Source organism: Kogia breviceps, chromosome 1 (assembly GCF_026419965.1).
Source record: "Kogia breviceps isolate mKogBre1 chromosome 1, mKogBre1 haplotype 1, whole genome shotgun sequence".
Classification (NCBI taxonomy): Eukaryota; Metazoa; Chordata; class Mammalia; order Artiodactyla; family Physeteridae; genus Kogia; species Kogia breviceps.
In genome coordinates this window covers 177930485-177949015 of record NC_081310.1, presented here as the reverse complement: position 1 = coordinate 177949015, position 18531 = coordinate 177930485, and the positions used below count along the sequence as shown (strand labels likewise).

General features: G+C 43.4%; 1 protein-coding gene, 1 non-coding gene and 1 pseudogene across 3 annotated transcripts in view; 2 read left to right on the top strand and 1 right to left on the bottom strand.

The window, feature by feature from the left end:
* Positions 1-18531, top strand: part of TINAGL1 (tubulointerstitial nephritis antigen like 1) — a 496849-nt gene that overhangs the window by 180571 nt on the left and 297747 nt on the right. The window lies entirely within an intron of this gene.
* On the bottom strand, positions 3217-3540 carry LOC131741077 (NADH dehydrogenase [ubiquinone] 1 beta subcomplex subunit 1 pseudogene; annotated as a pseudogene).
* Positions 14435-14507, top strand: TRNAW-CCA (transfer RNA tryptophan (anticodon CCA)). The gene has a single exon. It is a non-coding gene; the product is annotated as a tRNA-Trp (tRNA).

Sequence of the window (18531 nt, the reverse complement as noted above, 5' to 3'; positions counted from 1 at the left end):
ATAAAATAGTCCTTCTGGTCACTCCCTACCTCTAAGCCTGCTTTATATTTCTTATGGCAGTTTATCATCCCCTGATAGATATCATCCCCTGATAGATTATTTATGCCTGATTATCTATCTCTCCCCACTAGATTGTAAACTCTGTAAGGACAAGGAGTTTCCTATGTTTCATTTATTAATGGTATCCCAGCACCTAGAACCTTTGGCCCATAGTAGTCCTTGCCTGATAGTTGGTGTTCAATAAATATCTGTTGAATTAATGAATGCTGAATGATATTTTTATTTACTTAGGAAAACCCAGTAAACTGTAGTTAGAAAAACAAATAACAAAAAACACCAAATTAGCTGCGGTAGGTTGAATGGTGACTCCTCCCAAAAGATATGTTTACCTCCTGGGACCTGTGAATGTGACCTTATTTGGGAAAAGAGTCTGCAGATGTAATTAAGCTAAGGATGTTGAGACAATCCTGGAGTATCTGGGTGGGCCCTGAATCCAATGACAAGTGTCCTTATAAGAGAACACACAGAGCAGAGATGGACAGGGTAGAGACCATGTGAGACAGAGATAGAGATTACAGTTATTCAGCCACAAGCCAAGGAACACCTGGAGCCACCAGGAGCTGGCAGAGGCAAAGAAGGGCTCTTCCTCAAACAACATGCTTCTGCCACCTTGATTTTGGACTTCCAGCCCCCAGAACTGTGAGAGAGAAAAACTTCTGTTGTTTTAAGCCACCAAGTGTGTCATAATTTGTTATGGCAGCCCTAGGAAACAAATACACTACCAGACTATCAAGGGAATTTGGTAAGAAGGATGACTACAAGATAATGACAATGCATGACAAAATCAATAGTTGCTGTGGCTTCTCTTTTTGTGGACCACAGGCTCTAGGTGCACAGGCTTCAGTAGTTGCAGCACACGGGCTCAGTAGTTGTGGCTTGTGGGCTCTAGAGCACAGGCTCAGTAATTGTGGCACACGGGCTTAGTTGCTCCGCAGCATGTGGGATCTTCCCGGACCAGGGCTCGAACCCGTGACCCCTACATTGGCAGGCGGACTCTTCACCACTGTGCCACCAGGGAAGCCCTACAATTATTTCAGACTTCATGCAGAAGAGTAACATTTTGAACCAGCCAAGAAAATGATAAAAAAAGAATAAGGATGGGGTCTTGCCATACCAACTAATAAAACTTGCAGTAAAGTTGACAAATATTATAACTTAATATATTAAATACTATAAAATTAAAAGAACCAACTGGAATCCAGAAATAGATTTATGTACACACACACACACACACATTTATATATGTGTACATATGGCAAGGGTAGCATTTCATTTCAGATTAAAAATATGGGGCTTCCCTGGTGGCGCAGTGGTTGAGAATCCGCCTGCCGATGCAGGAGACACGGGTTCGTGCCCTGGTCCGGGAAGATCCCACATGCCGTGGAGCAACTAGGCCCGTGAGCCATGGCCGCTGAGCCTGCGCGTCCGGAGCCTGTGCTCCGCAACGGGAGAGGCCACAACAGTGAGAGGCCCGCATACCGCAAAAAAAAAATAAAATAAAATAAATAAAATAAAAATATGGTCATTTATGAAATGATGTTAGCACAAGTGGTATTATTAGCCTGCTCTAGCAGATAACAAAGCTGGGTTTTTCCCCCTCTCATTATATCAAAAGTTAATTCCAGTTGGACTAAAGATTTAAATATGAAAATAAAACATAAAAATTTAACAGAAAAATTAGAAGGGTATGTATATAACCTAGATTCTAGAGTTCAGGGTGATTCTTTTACACAAGATAGGAAATAAAGAAGCTTTAAATAAAAGATAAGATCTATTTATCCCATAAACATTTTAAAAGAAAGCAAAAACAAAGTCAGAGGACAAATGTTTGGCCAATAAATTACCTTTAACACAGATGGCAGATACAAGTGTTCCTATAAGTTGATTACATAAAGAGTTCTTGTGATAAACCATAATGGAAAAGAATCTTAAAAAGGATATATAGGGCTTCCCTGGCGGTCTAGTGGTTAAGACTTTGTGCTTCCAATGCAGGGGCACTGTTTTGATCCCTGGTGAGGGAATTAAGATCCCACAGGTGGTGTGGCATGGCCAAAAAAAAAAAAAAAAAAAAAGATATATATATATGTATAGCTGAATCACTTTGCTGTACAGCAGAAATTAACAAAACATAAATCAACTATATATACTTCAGTAAAAAAGAAGCAAGTAAATGAAAGTGATAAGAGAAAAAAGAGTTCTTATAAATTGATAAGAAAAAATCAAATCCTCTTTAAAGAAAAAGGCAGAGAATGTGACCAGTTTACAAAAGAGGAACTCCAAATGGCCAATAAGCATGTAAAAAGATGTTCATCCTTCTTACTAATCAAATATATGAACCTTTAAATAACGATAAGAAGAGTAATAACCTTGGTTCTTAGCAAGGCTATGAGAAGGTGAATTTTAAATTTTTTTTTTTTTTTTTTTTGTGGTATGCGGGCCTCACTGTTGTGGCCTCTCCCGTTGCCGAGCACAGGCTCCGGACGCGCAGGCTCAGCGGCCATGGCTCACGGGCCCAGCCGCTCCGCGGCATGTGGGATCTTCCCAGACCGGGGCACGAACCCGTGTCCCCTGCATCGGCAGGCGGACTCTCAACCACTGCGCCACCAGGGAAGCCCGTGAATTTTAAATTTAAATTTGAAATGTAAAATACAGAAACCCTTTTGTCCACCTGGCTATGCATCCAACAGAAATACAGGCACAATTAAAGGATAGATACAAAAGAATGTTAATTAAAATATTGTTTGTAAAGTCAAAAACAAAACAAACAGAGCAAAACCTGAAAACAAGCTGCATCTCATTGACAGGAGTATGCTTGAATAAGCTGTGGCACATCACCAGCATGGAATATTTTGCAACTAAAAGAAAAAAAATGAGTTAATTCCATTCATTGACAAGAAAGATCCCCAAGCTGAATTGCCAGGTAAAAAAAATAAATTAAATGGAAATGTACATAATATGATCCTACTGTTGATTGAAAAATAATGACAAAAAAGGGTATATATACTATATATATATATAAAATAATTGTGTGAGCATGAGGAAAGACATGGAAGGATATACAGTATAATGTTCAGAATGTTGTAATTGATTACCTTTGAAAAGAGAGAGGGAAAGAAGAGGCAAGAAAAGGTTTTTTTTTTTTTTTTTTTTTTCAAATTAAGTATTGAATGTGTTTTTATTTCTCTTATAATTTAAAAACTGTGAACATTCTATAATTCAGCAGCAGCCTTTACTTCCAGGGGACTTCTTCACTGGGTTTTAATTCCCTTTTATATAACAGACTCTTGTTCCGGAAGGCAATGAGCTTTTCATCATTCTTTCTGTCTAGGTAACATCCAACGACAAATCCCACAGGGACAAGTATACGTACCCAGTGGTCACGCACAACCTGAAGTAAGTTCATCATGAATGCTGAAACCTCAGGAGCAACAACGAGACCACGACCTAGGGCGGCGGTGAGGCCAGCCACCGGCACTGGCGGAAGCTAAGAAATGTTTTGTTTTGTTTTGTTTTTGGTACGCGGGCCTCTCACTGTTGTAGCCTCTCCCGTTGCAGAGCACAGGCTCCGGATACATAGGCTCCGCGGCATGTGGGATCTTCCCGGACCGGGGCACGAACCCGTGTCCCCTGCATTGGCAGGTGGACTCTCAACCACTGAGCCACCAGGGAAGCCCAAGAAAAGTTTTTAATTGGTCAAACAAGGACAATAATATAATTGTTTTTAAACAAGTATGAGAAATACATTCATAACAAAAATGAGGGAACAATCTAATTGTCTGCTTCAGGGGTTTGGTTAAATTAATAATGGAATGGAAATTCCTCCAGAAAAATAAAGGATAGCTATTAGGAAACAGTGCTGTGCGTGTATATTTCCATGCTGAATGTGTCAAGTGAAAATAACAGGCGACATAGAGCACATACACATTAAGATCTCTTCTATTTATGTATGTGTATGTAAACGAAAGGTAGCTTGAATGGATAAGTGCAAGAAAGTTCACGGTAGTACCTGTGCTTTGGAGTTCAGGGTTTTCATCCCACCTCCCCAATACCTGCCTTAATTTCGTTTACCTGTATTTTCTATCTTTTTCTAAATTAACTTCAAATCTAAAAGGAAAAAGACAGGAAGGTGAATTCAGAAGGAAAACAATATCTGACTACTAGGAATTCCGGAAAGAGAAGAGAGAAGACATGTTAGTCCTTCAGACCTGGTCTAATAACAGTGACCCTTGAAGAGAAGGGTCGGGGTTTCAATCTGATCATTCCCAGATTGCAGATTTCCTCCCCTCCTCCTATTTCCATCCAGATGCCAAATTGGAGAGGCAGCCCTTGTTAGGCCACAAAAGGCACCTTCATACACACACACACACACACACACACACACAAATACATAACTAATAAGGATCACTCCAGGAATCCTTTCCTGGACAGTTCAGCCCCTAGGTAACTGTGTCCTTCCAGGCTGAGAAGCAAGCAGCAACTTTAAAACAGCAGCTTCTCTTGCTAAACCAAAAATTAAGATCTATCTCACCAGGCAGGCTTCTACATTATTAACAGCTAACAGACCATTAAAACATGCCCTAGGGCTTCCCTGGTGGCGCAGTGGTTGAGAATCCGCCTGCCGATGCAGGAGACACGGGTTCGTGCCCTGGTCCGGGAAGATCCCACATGCCGCGGAGCAACTAAGCCCGTGAGCCATGGCCGCTGGGCCTGTGCGTCCGGAGCCTGTGCTCCGCAACGGGAGAGGCCACAACAGTGAGAGGCCCGCATACCGCAAAAAAAAAAAAAAAACATGCCCTATCATGTCCTTCCCTGACCCCTCCCCAGGCCTAGAAGAATCAAAAAGCCCAAGCTAGATGTGCTAGCAGAACCCTAATTTCATATGCCTGGGCTTGCCCCTCCTCTTATTTACAGAGGATCAACCTAAATCTCCAGTCTGGGCAGCAAGTTCAAGGTGGCTCATCTCAGGGGCCACCAGACTCAGATCAGACCTGGTCTCCTGTGCCTTTTCCACGCCACTATTTAGAAAGACTTATGTGAGAATTCCCGGGTGGTCCAGTGGTTAGGACTCCGCGCTTCCACTGCAGGGGGCCCAGGTTTCGATCTCTAGTGGGGAACTAAGATCCCGCAAGCCGTGTGGTATGGCCAAAAATTAAAATAAAATAGAAAGGCTTATATGACCACGGGTGATTCTGCACAGAAAAGGGTGACCAGCGTGTCGGAGGCTACCTGTGGTGTGCTGGTCAGTGCCCAACGGCGGGCTCTCTGGGGAGAAAAGACAGCTCTGGTTTGCGGCATTTGCCAATTTCCTTGGTGTAAATCCTCTCACTGTGGCTGATTTCAAGCTGATTTCCAACTTGACGTCCACCTGAAAATTGAACAGTCTGCTCTTGGACTCTAGCACACCACGGTAAACTCAGGGCCCTTCGCAGGGGACATACAGACCCAGGGTTCTGACACCTTCTAGGTCAGGTCTTGCCCTCATCCCACCTCAGCAGGGCCCTGTTATTTAAAAAAAAAAAAAAGTCATTTATAAGGATTTACATTGAGGCAACGTGAACAGAATGGGACAGAAACTTGGGAGTCCAGTAGCCTTAATTTCCTACCAATTAAGCATCCTCACCTCACTGGACCTGAGTTACCTCACCTGTTTACCTCACCTGTAAAATCAGGATAATGATTCCTGACAAATTTGCTGTGAAAAATGAACGAGATAATAGTCATGAAGTACTTGACAGTCAATATGACTTCCTTCTATACATTACCATGAACAATTGCTTATGACATGACACTATATGCAGAAATCAGAACACCAAATTCCTCCTAAGTTTTATTATCAGGGATGCACTTGTTGCCTGGGATGAGGGTGAGGAGATTAACAGAGAAGGGCATGAAGGACCTTTTTAGGTGGTGAAAATATTCTTTATCTTGAGAAGCCTGTGGGTTACAGGGGTGTATGCCTTTGTCAAACCTCATCTAAGGGTACACTTACAATCTGAGGATATCATTCTATGGAAATTATACCTCTATTAAAGAATGAAAAAAAAGTGGGTAAGGGGACATGATTATAGATTCCAAGTGACTTTTAAAAGCATACAAATTGGGCTTCCCTGGTGGCGCAGTGGTTGAGAGTCCGCCTGCCGATGCAGGGGACACGGGTTCGTGCCCCGGTCCGGGAGGATCCCACATGCCGCCGAGCGGCTGGGCCCGTGAGCCATGGCCGCTGAGACTGTGCTCTGCAATGCGAGAGGCCACAGCAGTGAGAGGCCCACGTACCGCGGGGGGGGGGAAAGCATACAAATTAGCAAATGGATGAGAAAGAGCTGGGTGGGCCGGCTTATCATCAGGAAAGGCCAAAACCCTCCACCTGGCTTTGCCGAGGATGGCCCGGCCCGAACTCTCTCAGCAGCGTGGAAGCAGCTGCTAATCACGGCTCTGGGGGTTCTGGATTTAGACAAGGCACCGTGTGTCAGGCATCATCGCACACCAGCTAACATCTCTCCAGCAAGCCACTGCTCTAAGACCGAGTGCTAAGGGAAGCAGAAGTTAAGACGTTAGTTAAGGCTTTGCCTGGGCACGGGATGCTCAACCCAGGCAACAGGACTCAGCTGAAAAGTCTCACCCAGCCAGAGTTGGCTGTTGGACCAAGTTTATTGTACAGACACAGTCATTGACCCCAGCATACCTTTGAAGACTATTGAGCAACACCTTCCTGCTTCCTAGATTCCTACAGCCAGTGCCTCTTGTACTGTGCTGAATTCAACCCTCTCCAACCTGCTGGCATCTGTGATCTGACCGGAGACTATTGCCAAGAAAGAAAAGGCTTAGGAAGCCCAAAGGAACCATGTCCTGCAATATTTACAAAAAAAAAAAAAAAAGAAAAAGGATGTCAGAAACATTCTCCCGAACAGAAACCAATAACAGCTTGTCTATTTGTACTCTTTCCTAAAAAAAGAAGAGAAAAGAAGAAAAGAGGACAGAGAAGAGAAAAAAGAAAAAGTGCCACAAATAAGCCAGGAAACAGCAGTTACTTCAAAATGAAAACTGAGTAATTAGTAAGAAGAACAGAACTTCCCTTTTCTATCATTCAGAAGATAGATACTTGGCCTGAGACCCTAGCAGATGTAAATTTCTTCATGCTGTGTTCCCATTTCGTTTCCACTGATTGTACTCTGGCTACCGAAAGATTGCAAAAGAGTTCAATATTAAGATTCAGCTTTCACAGCACTATTTACAATAGCCAAGACATGGAAGCAACCTCAATGTTCATCAACAGACGAACAGATGAAGATGTGGTATTTATACAATACAATATTATTCAGCCATAAAAAAGAATGAAATATTGCCCTTTGCAGCAACATGGATGGACCTAGAGATTATCATACTAAGTGAAGTAAATCAGAGAAAAACAAATATCAAATGGTATCACTTATATGTGGGATCTAAAAAAATGATACAAATAAACTTATTTAGAAAACAGAAACAGACTGACAGACACAGAAAACGAATTTATGGTTACCAAAGGGGAAAGGAGGAGGGAGGGTAAATTAGTAGCTTGGGATTAACAGATACACCTTACTATATATAAAATAGATAAATAACAAGGACCTACTGTATAGTACAGGGAACTATATTCAGTATCTTGTTATAGCCTATAATAAGAAAGAATCTGAAATATATATATATATATAAAACTGAATCACTTTGCTGTACACCAGAAACTATAAATCAACTATACTTCAATTTAAAAAAAAAGATTCAGCTTTCACAACTTAAATGTCCATCAACAGATGAATGGATAAAGAAGATGTGGTATATATATACAATGGAATACTATTCAACCATAAAAAGAATGAAACTTTCACCATTTGCAGCAACATAAAAGGACTTGGAGGGCATTATGCTACTTGAAATAAGTTAGAGAAAGACAAATACTACACGATATCACTTATATGTGGAATCTAAAAAATACAACAAACTAGTGAATATAACAAAAAAGAAGCAGGCTCAGAGACATAGAGAACAAACTCGTGGTTACCAGTGCGGGGAGGGAAGTGGGAGGGGCAATATCAGGGGTAGGGGATTAAAAAGTACAAACTTGTATGTATAAAATAAGCTACAAGGATATATTGTACAACACAGGGTATATACCCAATATTTCGTAATAACTATAAATGGAGTATAACATTTAAAAATTGTGAATCACTATATTGTACACCTGTAACTTATATAATATTGTACATCAACTATATTTCAATTAAAATTTTAAAAGATTCAGCTTTTAAAAGAGTCTAGGACTTCCCTGATGGCCCAGTGGTTAAGAATCCACCTGCTAATGAAGGAGACACGGGTTCAAGCCCTGGTCTGGGAAGATCACACATGCCGTGGAGCAACTAAGCCCGTGTGCCACAACTACTGAGCCTGCGCTCTAGAGCCTGCAAGCCACAACTACTGAAGCCCATGTGCCTAGCCCATGCTCTGCAACAAGAGAAGCCACCACAGAGAGAAGCCCGCGCACTGCAATGAAGAGTAGCCCCCGCTCACTGCAACTAGAGAGAGCCCGCGCGCAGCAACGAAGACTCAACGCAGCCATAAATAAATAAATAAATAAATAAATTTATTTATTTTTTTGTGGTACACGGGCCTCTCACTGTTGTGGCCTCTCCCGTTGCGGGGCACAGGCTCCGGACGCGCAGGCTCAGCGGCCATGGCTCACGGGCCCAGCCGCTGCGCGGCATGTGGGATCTTCCCGGACCGGGGCACGAACCCGTGTCCCCTGCATCGGCAGGCGGATTCTCAACCACTGCGCCACCAGGGAAGCCCGATAAATTTATTTTTTAAAAAAACAGAGTCTAATGTGGTTTACTTAGTTTTCTCCTCTGGGTGGCCAATTAATACAGAAACGTCTAAACATCTAATTAGGGACTTCCCTGGTGGTTAAGACTTTGTCCTCCAACACAGGGGGTGTGGGTTCGATCCCTGGTTGGGGGGGCTAAGATCCCACATGCCTTGTGGCCAAAAACCCAAAACATAAAGCAGAAGCAACATTGTAACAAATCCAATAAAGAGTTTAAAAATGGTTCACATCAAAAAAAACACACAACAACTTTGAACATCTAATTATACTGAATGTAAAATTCCTTTTACAATAAAGAATAAAGGAGCACTTGGTTGTTATCTGTTTTTATCCATAAGAGTAATGTATTTATAGTGTTTCCCTATTTTTCTGGGAAAATATTTTTTTTAATTACATAATACTAATTTGGGGAAAGTATCTCAACAGGGGTTTTTATATGCACTGATGCCAAAACAACCTCTCACATTTTTTACTCTAGGACACAGTTTGTGATGCTCTATAGCTATAAAATGGAATTCTGAATAAAAACAATTTGACTTACAAATTAGGTATTGCAGAGTATAAATTCACTACTGCCTTTAAAATAAGGCACTTGTAAACAAGTTGGCTACAGATACTGAATTTATTTTGTTGGTGAATATATTTCAGTTTATCTATCTCAAAATAACCCAGGTAGAATATTCAATAGTCAATCTGCTATAGAAAAATCCATCAAGTGACACTGAGGACAATATTTGTAAATAACTAACTTTTATTTTTCTTTTGAAAGAATGTGTGTTGAGAGTTATGATTTATGCTAGAAATTGACACCATGATATGAATGCTTGAATAAACACCAAAGTTGCTTGAATTTTCTCCAGGGGCAAGCTAAATTAAATCTTGTGTTATCAGAGGTTACTCAGCTAAAGAAATGTGTGTGTTGCAATCCACTTCCCAGTTTTTCTTTCTGTCCAAATATGCCTTGATGAGTAATAAACCAAAGTACAACAAAAGGAACAAAAGATAACACGTGGCACTGTGTACAGCAAGCATTCTCTGTCACTAGGAGCTAGAAATATAACAAGCATATCTGAAAAAAAAAAAACCTCTGGACACAAATGGCAGTCATAATTAGTAAGCAGGAATAGCAATAAAAAGACTTTACAGGTTTAGGGTCACAGGTTAAGGGCGTCTTGGAAAGTAATTTACTTTGCTGCAGAAGGATCTTTGTCTCTGGTTAAAGCAGTTGGTACTGGCTAGCTTTCAGGGCCGTCTGACCTTAGGGATATTGAGTATAATCTGAGTGGCCATTTTGTCATCATTATGGTACTAGATTTCTAAGTGAGGCAGAGGGGTTGCATGCTTATGCACGGTGGCCAGGCATGCGGTGGGGCATAAAGGGGAGCAGCATACCACAGACAGAGTGGTTACTTCCCTATGTATTGATACAAAATGTCCCATTTCACCCTTACTTCACTTGGGCTAAATCAAATTAACATTCACAAGCTGAATGTTAGTCCCTGTCTTTGAATAATTGTTCCACTTTCTAATATTTTACAAATGCTAGCAATGGTTAAAATACAAATGGTAGGGCTTCCCTGGTGGCGCAGTGGTTAAGAATGCTCCTGCCGATGCAGGGGACACTGGTTCGATACCTGGTCCGGGAAGATCCCACATGCCGCGGAGCAACTAAGCTCACGTGCCACAACTACTGAGCCTACGCTCTAGAGCCCGCTAGCCACAACTACTGAGCCCGTGTGCCACAACTACTGAAGCCTGCGCGCCTAGAGCCCATGCTCCTCAACAAGAGAAACCACCGCAATGAGAAACCCACACATCACAACGAAGAGTAACCCCAGCTCACCACCACTAGAGAAAGCCTGCGCACAGCAAAGAAGACCCAACATAGCCAAAAATTAAATTAAAAAAAAATGTTAGCAAGTGAGTTTTGTAATTTTTTGGTGAAAAACACTTTTTCCTATACTTTAAAATTTTAAATTCGCTGTCAGTCTTTCAAAATGGACAAGACTTTTACAAGGATTGCAACTACATTTTTCTTTTAACATTCATTTCTTTATGAAACTTTCTATATCACCACATTTTAATATTAATATCATGTGCTTTCCAAAATTGTTGTAGACTGTATGAACCATCACTACATTCTAAAGCATTCTTTTTTTTTTTTTTTTTTTGCGGTACGCGTGCCTCTCACCGCTGTGGCCTCTCCCGTTGTGGAGCACAGGCTCCGGACGCGCAGGCTCAGCGCCCATGGCTCACGGGCCCAGCCGCTCCGCGGCACGTGGGACCCTCCCGGACCGGGGCACGAACCCGTGTCCCCTGCATCGGCAGGCGGACTGTCAACCACTGCGCCACCAGGGAAGCCCAAGCATTCTTTATTGATCTATTGTAACACAATCAAAGTTCAGGAAAAAAAAATTAAAGATAATACTAAGAACTTGACCCAGAAAAAAAAGAGATGAGGGAAAAGAGAGAGAAATTAAGAGGCATGGAGGCCAGATTGAGAGCATCTAACAGGCAATCCAGGAGTTGAGAATGGGACGGTTGGCAAAGAGGCAATACTGGAAGAAATAAGGGCTGAAGATTTTTCCAGAATAGAAGAAAGACATGAGTCTTCAGATTGGAAGTGCCCAAGTACTGAGCAGCTTCAATAAAAAGAAGTCAGCCAACTGATAGCAGTGGTTACCTCTGAATGGGTTGGGATTGGCACGATGCTCAAAGCAGATTTTAGCCTTAGCTATAATGCATGCATTTTCTGTAAGGAGACTGCATCTGTGTATTTCATATGCAACCGGGAGCTCTTTTTAAAAGAACCTAACCAGGGGCTTCCCTGGTGGCACAGTGGTTGAGAGTCCGCCTGCCGATGCAGGGGACACGGGTTCGTGCCCCGGTCCGGGAAGATCCCACATGCCGCGGAGCGGCTGGGCCCGTGAGCCATGGGCACTGAGCCTGCACGTCTGGAGCCTGTGCTCCACAACGGGAGAGGCCACAATGGTGAGAGGCCCGCGTACCGCAAAAAAAAAAACCAAAAAAAAAAAAAAACCACAACAGCAACAACAAAAATAAATAAATAAATAAAAGAACCTAACCAGACTGAAATGTTGAGTTTCTTACTGGGAGACCAATCAGTTGGAAGCCGGGGAGAGGAGTCTTGAGTGAGCAGCCACTCGGATGACCACCTGGGGTGTCTGCCCTGGCGATGCCGATGCCTAGGGGGAGAGAGAGCCATGGAAAAGTACACTGCGGAAACTCCCAAAATAGATGGAGACATCAAGTGCTGGCAGCAGCAGCTCCTGTTCATCATCATGCGGATGCTAATGCCAGGTGGTTAACAAGCAGTAGCTGATCCGAATCTCACTACACTCCGGCAAGGCTGGGCTCTCGAGATTTTCATGTTAGAGATAAGGAATCTAAGGCTTAGAAAGATTAAGGTACTTGCTCGAGGATAAAGTTATACGTTAGCAGTCACCAGAGCCAACACTGAACTGAATGCTCACTACAAAGCAGGCCCTGAGAACTTGTTATATGCATGTATTGACTCATTTAATCCTCACAACAACCCTGTATCCCATTTTACAGAAGAAAAAACTGAAGCCCAGATGTGTTAAGACCCTTATCGAAGCAAGTAGGTGGTAGAGCTAGGATTTGAACTTCACCTGAACAGAGCCCTTAATTTCATAATATTTTGCATATGTGCTGGGGACACAGAAGAGGCTAGGAAATAATCTGCATTTGAAGATGAGGGGTTCATGGGGCTTCCCTGGTGGCGCAGTGGTTGAGAGTCCGCCTGCCGATGCAGGGGACACGGGTTCGTGCCCCGGTCCGGGAGGATCCCACATGCCGCGGAGCGGCTGGGCCCGTGAGCCATGGCCGCTGAGCCTGCGCGTCTGGAGCCTGTGCTCCGCAACGGGAGAGGCCACAACAGTGAGAGGCCCGCGTACCGCAGAAAAAAAAAAAAAAAAAAAAAAAAAAAAGATGAGGGGTTCAGGCTGGAGCAAGGCAGGATACGTTTGAGTGGGTATTAAAGGGTGAATAGGACTTTGCCAGGGAGAACTGAGGAGGAGATAAAGCCTGAGCAGGGTGGCCTGCAGGGAGTGGGGGTAGTGGGATTGCGGGCAGGAAGGGAGTGTCCCATTGAGGGGAGGGTCTCTGATGTATTGTACTTGAGTTTTAGTCTCAGAGGGCAAGGAAAAAGAAACCCACCTGTTTCTTTATCTGTTTTATGGGGAAGATAAAGGGACCTACCTCAAGGGTCTATCGGGAAGAGTAAATGAGATTATACACTGAAAACATTTTCACAGTGCCTGGAACATCATAAATCTCAACACACATCAGTTGTAATTATTAATTATTACATAAGTAAGTGTAGTTGCCCTCATACATTTCTATATTAGGCACAGATCTTTATTTCAGATGATGGAAACCCAGATCAGACAAACGTTTTTTGTTTTGTTTTGGAAGACTCACTTGGCCATGGAAAGTACAGGGGTCCAGGGTCTTCCCTGGTGGCACAGTGGTCAAGCATCCGCCTGCCAGTGCAGGGGACACGGGTTCGATCCCTGGACCAGGAAGATCCCACATGCCGCGGAGCAACTAAGCCCACGTGCCACAGTTATCAAGCCCTCATGCTGCGACTACTGAAGGCTGAGCGTCTAGAGCCCATGCTCCGCAACAAGAGAAGCCACCGCAATGAGAAGCCCGTGCACCGCAACGAAGAGTAGCCACCGCTTTCCACAGCTAGAGAAAGCCCATGCACAGCAACGAAGACCCATCACAGCCAAAAGTAAGTTAAAAAAAAAAGAAAAAGACTCCGTGATTCCAATGTAGGGGGAGTGGGTTTGATCCCTGCTCAGGGAATAAGATCCTACATGCCTCACGGTGCAGCCAAAAGATTAAAAAAAAAAAAAGTACAGGGGTCCAGCTTGCACTGGATTCAGGGACTGCCGACTCACAGAGCTCAGACACTGCCAAGTCTCTCATCTCTGCCTCTCTTTGCCTGAACGCTACTGTTTCAAACATATATTGGAATCACGGTGGCCAGTAGCTATAGAATCTCCCACCTTTACCACCCAGGAGAAAGTTGGAGTTGTTCTTTCTAGCTCTGCATCTAAACAATCTTGCGGAGGCTCTGATATAACATGGCCAGGGAGTTGGAGGCCTGTAAGGCTGGGGAGCCCCCATTTGAAACACATGGTTTATGTGGGGGACAGAGATAGGACCATTTCCCAGAAGAGTGAGGTGTAGTTCTGAAACAGGAGGGAAGCGGGGCAGGGCACAACATTTAAAAGAATGACATAGGGGCTTCCCTGGTGGCGCAGTGGTTGAGAGTCCGCCTGCCGATGCAGGGAACACAAGTTTGTGCCCCGGTCCGGGAAGATCCCACATGCCACGGAGCGGCTGGGCCCGTGAGCCATAGCCGCTGAGCCTGTGCGTCCGGAGCCTGTGCTCCACAGTGGGAGAGGCCACAGCAGTGAGAGGCCCGCGTACCGCGAAAAAAAAAAAAGACAGTGGGTTTGGGTGACTTCCCTGGTGGTCCAATGGTTAAGACTCCATGCTCCCAAAGCAGGGGGCCCAGGTTCAATCCCTGGTCAGGGAACTAGATCCCACATGCTGCAAGTAAAGCTCCTGAATGCCACAACGAACATCCCATGTGCCGCAACTAAGACCAGGTGCAGCCAAATAAATAAATATTAAAAAAAAAAAAAAAAAAAAGGAAAGTGGGTTCAAGTCCCATTCTGGGTTCTGGTGCTGGGCTCGAGTCCTAGCCCATGGGTTCAAGCCCCGATACGAGTTGTACGGTTTCACTTGTACATCATGCTTTTTGCGTAATAACAAAGTCAATGTCCTTTGCTTACCAAGATTTAACATCACAACCAGACTCTGTGTGTGCATGCCTGTGGAAAACTTGTTTTTCTCTCTGGAATCTTGTAACATCTTTTTTTTTCCTATTGTTCTGAAATTTCCTGCCGATGTAACGTGGCATGGAGTGATTTTCATCTAATTTTCTGGGAACTCAGTGGACCTCACTATGGTAACTAGTGTTCTTCAGAATTCCTGAATTGTTTCTTTGAGGATTTCCTCCGCTCTGATTTCCTCTCTTCTTTCCGGAACTCCTGAAACTCAGACCTTCTAGAGTGGCCCTCTAAGTTTCTGATAATTCCTCTCCTATTTTCCATCTCTTTGACGTTTAGCTCTACTTGCCATGACATTCCCATAACAATATTCTTTCCAACTCTTCTGTTCTCATTTTCATTGCTATTATCCTCATTTTCATTCCAAAAGCTGTTTTACGTGTGTGTACAACATCATTTGACACAGGGGAAAGAAAGGTTTGAATTTTTTTTGGCCGTGCCACACAGCTTGCAGGAACTAAGGTTCCCTGACCAGGGATAGAACCTGGGCCCCTGCAGTGAGCGTGCTGAGTCCTAACCACTGGACTGCCAGGGAATTCCCAAAAAGGTTTGAATTTTTAAAAGCATCTCCACATGCAAAATAAAGAACAAAGTTCTTTTTATGAGGCTGTTTTTCATAGTATCAGGTCCAGCTCATGAAGGTAGTTTCAACTTCACACAATTAATGGCTGAAAGCAAGATGCCTTTGTGCAATGGCCCAAGTGCTGATTTTACTGGCTTGCATGGAATTAGTGAAAATTGCATTTTGGACCAAGAGAAACACCATGTTCAGAAGCAAAAGGAAATGGGAAAGGTGTCACTTTAGACTAATACTGTGCCATTAGTTGGACATTGACAACATGTCAGATGATTTAGCATTAGTCCAGAAAAATGTGAAATACAATAAAGTTTTCATGGTAGATTGATGATCCTACAGACTGTAGTAATTGTTGTATTTGTGTGGTACCAGTTAGAATCCCAGAAGAGTAAAGTCTGGCAGAACCTCTGAAGTCCCAAGACAATCTGCTGGAGATGAAATATTCAAAATGGTAATAAATACTTTGAAACACATGAGCTATTTGGAAACACTGGGTGAGTCTGGGTACTGATGGCCAGGCAGGAAGCATGCAGCTCTACATCAGGAATTTCTTCTGGGAAACCTGCAAGTCAGGTAATGCTTGTCTTATTTGTAAGGAAGCTTTTCTGTATGAGCTTGTAGAAGTTTGCCTATAGATCTGAATTCCACATTAAATGAGGTTAGCAGAAATGCTGAATCTAAGTAGTACAAACTGCTACAATCTCTTCTGCTTAGGATCAGGATACCACTTCTGAGATTTCATATCAAAAGTACATGGCTTCCAGGGACAAGTTTATAGCTCAAAGAAAGACTTTTTTTTGTGAATAATTCTTACTTTCCAGATTTGTCGAAGGTTATTATTATCTTTGTAGAAGGTTTTATTCATTTGACTTTTTTTTTTGAAAACCTGGTTGATCTTAATTAAAAATTGCAAAGATGGAATGAAACTAGTTAACCAGTATTGACAAAAATGTTCATAAAGTTAAGGCAAAATTGAACTTTGGGAAACTGAGATTAAAAATGATACGTTGGTGGTATGTGAAATAGGAGAAGGGTCTGAGGGTCTTATTCTTCTCAAAGAGCATTTCAACAAGTCTCCAGTTGCTAGCCTCACACTCGCTCCTAAGCCAGAGCCACCTGGTTCTACCGTTTCCTGAGCTTTGGGGGTAGGCTGCAGTGAAATTAGGTGGCTTCTCAGCTGTGCCCTGGCTGGTTTAGATTCAACTCAATCACCTTTCTTCTCATTTTAGTTAGAAGAAACACATATTGAAGTGTGTGTACAGTCTGCCATATTTAACTAGAAATAATGATTTTTCAAGCTCTTTTTTTAAACCAAAGAACCTTTTTTTTTTTTTTTTTCAGAGAGAAGTCACTTCAAAGTCCAATTTATGAAAGAGAAAATGTGGAGTTGCTTTGGTTGGGGTAGGAATGAGGCTGTTTCCACATGGGATGTTTTCTATTTCTGAGTCCCTTAATCCCTGAGCAAGGATTCATTGGACTCAGTTTGACTCAATTAATTGGCAGCAATAATGTGATTTTTCTGAGCCAGGCCTTGTGCTAATTCCTGAGGATACAGATGTGGACAACAAAGTCCTTGCCTCACAGAGCTTATGGTCCAGTGGCAGAGACAGATGGGTAATAAAGAATGGTTGCAGCTTCCTGAAATGAGACGTGGAGTGGGCATTCTTTTTTTTTTCCTGATGGAAACCCAGTCAAACTAGCTTAAGCAGAAAGGGTGGGAGTGGGTGAACCTGAACTGGTGTTCATCATAATGGCACAAGTGCATGTGATGGTTTCCCAGGTAAAGACGTGGGGCAGGAGGCCCTGGACCCAGAAACCCGCAAAGCTGCCTCTGGCAGTCACGTGGGCTTTCTGGTTTCTGGTTTCTCTTTCTCTACTAGTCACCCTTGGAGTCATCCTTTTTTTTTCTTTTTTTTGGACGCACTGCAAGGCTTGCAGGATCTTAGTACCCTGACCAGGAATTGAACCTGGGACCTCACAGTGAAAGCGTAAGTCCAATCATGTCACTCCTCTGTTCCAAACTTCCCAGTGGCTTTCCTCATTCACAAGGCCCTACAGATGCAGCCCCGATGGCTTATCCAGCTCACTCCCACCCCGGGCCTCTGCCTGGACTGTTCTTCTCCCAAGGACCACAGAGCTGGCTGCCTATCTTCTTTCAGAGCTCTAGTCAAACATCACCTTCTTGCTGAAGACTTTCCTGGACGCCTTAACCAACATTTCAGTTCTTGTCCCGATACTTCTTCCTACCCCACTTCCCAGCTTTATTATTATTTTTCTTCTTAGCTCTGAACACCATCTAACTTTTATTTTTCTTATTCATCTTGCTTCCTGTCTCTCCCCCACTAACGGAAAGAGGACGGATTTTTGCTTTCATGGTTCACTTATGTATCTCCAGAACAGCGAGTCACGCTGGACACACTGCTGCTGCTCAATAAATATTTATCAGATCCAAGGAAGTCTGGTCCCTCTTAACTCTCAGTAGCTTCTCTTCTCCCCTGTCCCTTCCTCTTCTTCCTCCTCCTTCTCCTCCTATTCTGCCTTCTTGCTTCTGGAGGTAAGCTGCTGGGTCAGTTCTGGAGCTCTATGATAAATTCCAGCTTCTCAGCTCAAGGACTCTGCCTGACCCAGTTTGAGTCAGCAGTCGCGCCCTGGACCAATCAGCTATGGTCACTGGGGTGGGATCATATACACACCCTGCTCTGTGGTGGGGGTCAGTTCCCAGAGAATCCAGGCTGGACACATGGCCCCAAATGTCTCTGTGAACGGGAAGAAGCAACAGAAAATTTATCTAGAAAGCAAAAGCTGCCATATCCATTCTTTTAAAGCAGAAAAAAAAAAAAATTAAAAACCCCCCAAAAAACCAACTTTGTGTTTTTGGTTCCTTTTACATTTGTGGCAAAAATGCAAGTCAAGTCTCCTGTCACATTCAACTTCCCCATTGACTTAAGCTGCCCTGATTCCCACAGTCCTGCTGCTGTCCTGACCAGAGAGGAAAATGGCAGGGATGGATCCCTGGCCCGAGGGAAACCAATCCTTCTGTTGGGTTGAAACAAAGGAGACTCTTGCCCAGGAACTTGAGCAAGAGACCCACCAACAATGGTAGGTCAGTAGGTGGTGGGCTCCAGGAAAGG